The 7820-nt window shown below is 42.5% G+C and overlaps 1 long non-coding RNA gene across 1 annotated transcript; it reads right to left on the reverse strand.

Annotated features, from left to right (window-relative positions):
* Window positions 1-601: 601 nt before the first annotated feature.
* On the reverse strand, window positions 602-3643 carry LOC109324724. Its single transcript, XR_002104991.1, has 3 exons — window positions 3582-3643; window positions 2043-2166; window positions 602-1193 (listed from the first exon to the last, which is right to left on the reverse strand). It is a non-coding gene; the product is annotated as an uncharacterized LOC109324724 (long non-coding RNA).
* Window positions 3644-7820: the final 4177 nt, after the last annotated feature.

Raw genomic sequence — 7820 nt, forward strand, 5'->3', positions numbered from 1 at the left:
GCATTAACATGTTGTTTTGTGGTTCTTCCTTAGATGAGAACGTCCAGCCTTCAATGTTAGTACCCTACAGTTTGGTGCTTAAAATTGTATTTAGATGTATAAATGGTGTTTAGGTATCTTGAAGCCCATTTACAAGTGTATATGCTACGTTTAACATGATCTAATTTTAAGCATCCACATTTAAAAACTGAACACATGTTCTGTCATATCTTGGAGTATCATTTCATCAGGGTGCATGAAAATGTTATCACAGTACAGGCATACCTCGTTTTATTGTGATTCGCTTTATTGCGCTTCGCAGATATTGCGTTTTTTACAAATTGAAGGTTTGTGGCAACCCTGCATCGAGCAAGTCTATCGGCGCCATTTTTCCATCGGTTAGCATTTTTTAGCAATAAAGTATTTTTTAATTAAGGTATGTACATTGTTTTTTTAGACATAATGCTATTGCACACTTAATAGACTACAGTATAATGTAAACATAACTTTTATATGCACTGGGAAACCAAAAAATTCGTGTGACTCGCTTTATTGCGATATTCGCTTTATTGCAGTGGTCTGGAACCGAACCCGCAATATCTCCGAGGCATGCCTGTATGTACTTTGCACCTTGATTGCCAGATGGGGCTGTTTAACTCAAGATATATTTTGAAGTATATGGGAGCAAGTGGACGTTTTTAAACTGCTTTCCATTGTATAATTTAAAAAGAAATGACTGAGCCAATCTTTTTAATGAGGTAAATTTGTTCTGTTGCTGTGTTCTAGACTGCAGTCGAGCATGATTTCTTTTTAGGTAATGAGGCATTCCTGCAAAGTGGAGTCATTACAAAGGAAATGCTGGCACCATAGTAACTGTGGGGGAATGGACTGGTTAAAATTAGAGATCTGCTTGCATCCAGTAATTACACTTTAGCACAGAATGTGACTGAAGTGTTTCATATTGGCCACCCTGTGGTGTTCACAACCCCTGGCAGGACTTTCAAGCCTCATGCTATATGACTAGAGGTCATTGTTTCTGGTACCATCACATATCCCTGAGGTAATGTCTTCTAAAAAGGGTGTTCCCAGCAGCCACAGCACAAGCATGGCAGCACCTGGTGCCTTCTGCTTCTGGTCAGCAGTAATCTTCATGAGATCTATACAGCTTCCCTGTGATTGTTGTCTCATGCTTACTAGTGCATCTTCTTGCATGTCTATATGGGTGGCAGCAAGAGGAGAGTAAACAGGTAAACAAAGGCTATTGACTATTTAGCTCTGTCTCTTAATTCTGATGCATTGTGCTTGCCTCTTCTTGGGCATGTCTACATGTGCTATTAATTCAAAGTAGGCTTAGTGTGCAGTAAAAATACTGGGCAGTAACTCTACCTGGGGGCACATCTATATGTGTTCTGTCTTGGGAGCAGATTTGCTCCCACCCTGCTCTGTCTGCCTACAACAGCCAGGGGGAGCTCTAAGCTCTGCCTGGGTGCTAGCCTGGGGACTGGCAGGAAGCGTGGGGCCTGTCCTCATGCACATGGGGCCAGGAGAGCTCTAATGGCTGCAGTGGCACCTGGGTCCTTGCCCTATACACATTGGGAGGGGTCCTGTGCCCAGTGGCACTTCCCTGCAAAGCCCTCGGCTGGCCGAGAACTGTCCCGTTCTGGGGCAGATCCCAGCCAGCTCTGGGCTCCATGGAGAGTGCTCCATGGAGCCTGGGGCTGGCTGGGAACTGTCCCATCTCCTGTAATCACACCCCTTGAGAATCTGTCTTGCAGGTGGTAGGTGGAGGAGGAGGGGAAGAGTATGTTATTTTGCCTGGCATACTTTCTCTTTGCATACCAGAGATGCAAGTAATAACATGTGATAAAGTGAATGTAGCTAATACCAGCTACTTAGGTATTTTCCTCGTGCACTGAGAGCCCACAGGGTTGGGAGCAAAATTTCCTTAGATTCATGCAATTTCTAATGGCTTATAGTGCCATACCCCACCTCTTTGCTTTCCTCTACTACAATCTTGATTCTGTACTGTTCTGCATAACTATAAAACCAATGGGATTTCTTACCGGGTTCTTTTTCCCCTTCCAAGGGTTTTTCTGCAGTAGCGGAGGGAATGAGAGGAAGCTCTTATTTCCCTTTCTGTTTGCAGATTCTGCTTTGCATGCCACATCCGTAAATTAATGAAACAGCCTACATTGAGGTAACATGAGAATGTGTCAAACTAAGAAGCAACGCATGTTCTGATCAGTTGCTGCAATACATGCTACAATGGTTTGTAGTACATAGAAACAACAGTGGCTGGCACTATTTAAATACCCTTCATAATGGACAGACTGGCTAGCTAGCTTGCTAGATAAATAGGCACTTCCTGTGGCAGTCCTATCAGTTGCAGCACCATTGTGCATGGCTGTCGTGCAATTTCACGCAAACATCTCACAATAGCCAACATCAGCTGGGATTAGTTGTTTCCATTAGAAACCAACTAGTCATCCAGGGAATGAATAAAGCTGTTGTGACCAAAGTAACTAGCACAATACAGTATTTTGTGGTAACTTTTATATTCTTGGTTGATTCCCAGGTGGGGCATAAATAAGGGAAATGGGAGGGATGGAGAAATAACAGGATTTAGATCCATATCTTGAGGAGAGAGGCTGATAAATGATGAAAGAAGCTCCAGCAAATGTGTGATATTTGTTTTCTTAAGCAAGTGTATATAAATAGTGTAATGTGAGGAATCTAAATTGGCCTTTTGCTATCAGTAGAAATAGCTATCTCTCTAAGGTAAATCCTCTAATCAGAGGTAAATGTACCTAGAGCACAGAAAATATGTTCTTTTTTATCATATGATAAGTCTAGATACATAAATAAACTGATTGAAGACAGGGAATCAAACCTAGAGCACACAGTTATGTTGCCTCCATTCTGTTTTCACTTCTCTTTCATCTTTGAGGACTGTCACTTGTGAAAACACATGGGAAGATCTTCTTGACTGAGACATTGGGATGTTATTTTGCCATGAATCTATGAGCGGATAATTAGCCCCTTATGCCTCCCAAGTGGCACACCTTTGCTTTGTTTCTTTCTATTTTCCTGTATTCTGTCTTCCCCATCTCTTCTCCACTTTTCTTCCTTCCCTTCTTACTCTTTTTGCTGTTATCTTCATCTCCCTAGAGACCTCATAGATGCTTTTTTCCATTGCCTATATTTGTCTGCTTCTCAGCCTCCTGAACCCCTTTCATTCACTATGCCTAGGCTCTGCCTTTACTCCCTGGCTGTCCTAGACATAGGCTGTTGCTTTCTTCTTCTCTGTTTTTCATTCCATATACCTCTTCCCCTTTCTCTGTGTTTCTCTCCCTCCTACCCCCACACACTTTTGGCTCTTTATCTTCCATCTGCCATTCAGGTTTATAAAGAGTTAGCCAAAGGCCACCTGCCCTTGTCAGTGTCAATGGGTGCTTTAAAAAGCCCCTAGTACCTTTGTGTAGAATGGGGTGCTTGGTGTCAGCCTGTAATAGGCATTCTAAAGCTAGAAAATTAAAATGCAGCCTGAAAATGTTCACTCCATGATATCATTATGCAAATTACCACCTAGTGGCTCATCTTACCAAGAAAAATCTTCCTGCATCGTCTCAGTGTTCTTCCACCTTCACAGTCATGGTCACGGCCTATTTTTTAAATGCAAAGAATTTGTTTTAAACAGTAGCAATATTCTTACCTGCATTCTATATTATACTCAGGTATATAGTTTCTCAGTCCAGTTTTCAGTTCTGATTGTCTAAATGGAAGTCTCCAGGTCTAAATGCTAATGGACAAAGTAGTTTTTAGACACCCAGATTCCCATTTAAAAGCATCTGAATGCCAGTCTGAGCACTCAGATAAATAAATGGTTCCCTCTTACTAAGATTGTCCAAGTTTAAAATGTTCTGTGTCATTAAAGGTTGCAGTGTATTTTACACTTCTCTCAGGTTTCTTGTCTATGATGCATTTGTTCCTTTGGAGAACTTCCATAACGCACACAGTTTCTTACCTGGACATGCACTAAGGAACCTATCGTGCTATGAAATTTCCAAGTCATCCTTCATTAAGATCCCACTGTTGTTTGGAGAGCTCCACCAGCAGGCTCCCCATGGAAATCATCAGGGATGCTTGCTGGACCAGGTTAAACAGGAACTGGAGGTTATCTAGAGAGAAGGATCTCAGATTTGTTTCCACTGTAAAGTTAACTCTAGTTGCCTCTTACTCCAGTCCTGATCACAAACACAAATGCTTTACTCAGCTGCCATGATGCTTTTAATGTGAGTTGGCTGGCTAGTCAGAGACTATAGCCCCAAACCCAAGTACTCACAGTTCCTCAGCTGCTAACATGTCCACTTTGTAATATTGATGTAGACTAACATCAGCAGCTCTAGTCTTCTAGCATCTTCCCACAATTTCAGCCTCTCACCCTGTATGCCCAGAAAGCAAAACTTTCACAACTTACCAGGAAATAATTCATAGAGTGACTCCGCTAACTAGGATATGATCCCAGGATCACAAATGAGTGCAGTGCCAGAGTAGTCACAGCCACTCAAGGGCTATTTTGCAGTAGAATCCCTCTTGCCTGAAGTAAGCTAACTTTGGGAAGAGTAATGGACTGTGATAGGTCCATCCTGATGGACATACATGCATTGGCTTCATTAAGATGACTCACATCTTTAAAGTTAAGCACATGCTTAGCTAGCTTACTCTGTCATGGCCTGAGATACCCTCTTTTTGTTTTGCTTGCTGGACTTAAAATTGCATTCCATAAAGCTCCCAAATGTTTCCAATACACATGCCATACAAAAGAGTATCTAAGAAATGCTGGGTGAGAGAACCCTGTTACAAGAAAGTCCTAACTAGAGTAAATGTGCAGCTGCCATTTGCAAGAGAAGAGTGAAAGAATCATCCGCATGTGAAAGAACTCCAAACGAAGCTATAAAATGCATGTGTCAATAGCACATTTAGCAGATATCACTGGAAGCTCTTGCTGAAATACTTACAATACACAGGGAAATATGCAGGCATTTGTGCCCTGAAAGCAGTCATATTCTTTGTTTCATAGCTTAATTGAACCCCTCCTCCCCATGTATATGGTGACCAATTTAAATCACAATAAGGAGCTAACTTCAGCTCACAAAAACAAGGAAATAGACAGTTATGGTTTAAATCTGGTCTGACACCTGACCTTAACTGTGACTGCTGTGCCAACAGACAGGAACAAAAAAGGCTAGGTTTAAAGCCCCCTTTCCTCAAGTTGGAGCATTAGACAATAGCTGTGAAATTCCAGCTTTTGTAGGGTTAATTGCATAAGTCTGTACTGTGATTTAACAAGATGTTTTGAAGCTGAATAGCTGTGATTTCCTTTGTTTCTTTTGTGGGCTGAAGGTAGTTAAAGGGAGGAAATTAACCGTTTAATAGTTATGAGTGCTGGAGAACAAAAGAACCACGATATAGTTTGCTGTTGAAATTACTCATAAGAAACTTTTTTATAATCCTTAACAAACAGATGTAAGCCCATTGTGTCTCCTGCAAGGGCCAATTCATGCTTGTCTGTTGTATAAAGTATTACACAGCCGTATTTTTAGCTCTTAGGTCATTTCACAGTGGTAAGCAGTAAAGAAACCTGAGTGAAGGAGGGGGCCTTTTGGCTGAGATCAAGTGAGACTGGGGACATCTGAATCTCAAGGCATCCAGGCTTGGGGCCTGCCTGGATTTGGGACCTGGTATCAGAAGCTCCAGACCAATTGGTGTGGTCAGGAGGATACTTGCCTAGTAGTAGAGCCACACAGACTTGACAATTGAGCTTTTATCAAATTTTGAAACTTGACTATTGGGCTTTGCCCAATAGAATTCAGAACTGATTTGGTCTTGAATAAGATAGATTTAAAAAAATAGGAGTGGGAAGAGAGAAGGTGAGGATAACAGCAAGGGGGTGCAGAAGCTTAGCCACAGGAACAGTTGGATTAGGAATAGTTGGAGCAGAAACCTTTGGCCTGGAGCTTTTTCAGACTTGCCTTTTTACAGACGGGGACATCAGAGTTTAACGCTGCACAGGTGAGGATGTCTCATTAATTCATATAACTGCATTGTTTGATAATAATATGCTATATTATTTCCCATTCAACATGTCCAATATTTTCTCCCTTTTGTGACCCCTGCTGCACATCAAGCAGATGTTTACATTGAGCTTTGCACAGTGACACATAGGCATTTTTTACTTGACTGGTTACAGCTAGTTTAAACCCATTAAACACAGGCATAGTTCAAATTGTGCTTTCATTTATGAATTCCTTTGCATTTCTCTAAATTTCTGCCAACACACTGCCCATTCACCTTGCTTGGCTAAGTCCTTATTAATTCTCACAGTCTTCTCTAGCTTTGATCAGAGATAAATAAGTTCTTCTCATCTAATTTAACCAACTCAGTGTTCACCCACTTTTTCACATCATTAAATTGGTATATTAGATAATTATTAGCAACTTTAGGAAACTGCATATTTTGTCATGTTGAAAATTGTTCATTTATTCAGCTGAGAGAGGTATGGTTTTCCTCCATAAAAGACTTGCTGGTTTGTCCATACACACTGGGTTCATCAAGGTAGTTCATAGTTCTGCAAGCTGACCAGTAGCTTATTTTCACTCTGCATTAGTAGGGTTACCATACTTCCAGGTTTTCCTGGACATGTCCCCTTTTTGGGTCCTCCCATCTCTGTCCAGATGTTTTTTTGAAATATCAGCAAATGTCCAGGACTTTGCTCTGCCTCCAATTTCCCAGCACTTTCCTACTTGCCCAGCAAGGAGATGTTTGGGGCTGGGGGCAGTGGAGAAAGGTGATTGGAGGCTGGGGCATCTCGTGCTCTGCGCGTGGGTCTGGGGAGGTGGAAGAAATGGGGGGAGCCATCTTCAGGGGCAGCAGGGAGCTGCATGGGTAGCAGGGTTGGATGGGGGGGGGGGCAGGGGGCTGTGAGTCAGGAGTGAAGGGCACTAGGGAGCCAGGGGGCTGCAGGTCAGGAGTGAGGAGTATCAGCAGGGACAGGGGGGGCTGTGGCTTGGAAGTGAGGGGCACCAGCATGGTCTGGGGGGAAAGATACAGTGGGTCAGGAGTGAGGAACAGCAGCAGGGCTGGGGGGCTATGGTTTGGGAGTGAGAGGCAGGGGCAGGGCATGGGTATATCATTGCTCTCCCACAATCATATACTTGCCCTCCCCAAATGTTCTCTTTTTTAAAACTGAAAATATAGTAACCCTATCATTAGCATATTCTAAAATGCAGGGAAAGTACATGGGTAATAAAGAACAAAAAGCATGAAGTGCATGAAGTATACTTGCCTGTATACCAAGTTGTTTTGTGCTATATAACTGGTATGGTTAAATTAGTTGTGGTGCCATATTCTGCTTTCATTTGTACCGCAGGCAAACCTTTTCAGTTGTTTTTTGCCTGCAGAGCAAGTCCTCATATAACCTCATCCTTTAGGAAAGCTTCTCCAAATGTCTTTAACCACTATCTTAAGAAGGCCCCAAATGTCTTTAACTACTATCTTAATAAGGCCCCACATGCTTAAGTACCCTGTCACTATTTGGGGATATGTTTAAGTGCATTTTTATGTCCCATTGACTTTGGGAAGACTTAATTACATGCTTAATATAAAGCATATGTGTTAAGTAACTGTGGCGGAATGCCGGGCTAGTGGTTCCGGCACCGCTTAGGGGAGCCACGGGCTTTGCGGAGCTGTGCGAGCGCGCGGCTTGTGGGGCGGGATTGGAGGTAGCTTTATAGCCGCCCTCAAGGTTCGCCGAGTTGGCACAAGTAGATGACTTGGAGTAA

Source organism: Crocodylus porosus, unplaced genomic scaffold (genome assembly GCF_001723895.1).
Source record: "Crocodylus porosus isolate Cpor-Errol unplaced genomic scaffold, CroPor_comp1, whole genome shotgun sequence".
NCBI classification, from domain to species: Eukaryota; Metazoa; Chordata; order Crocodylia; family Crocodylidae; genus Crocodylus; species Crocodylus porosus.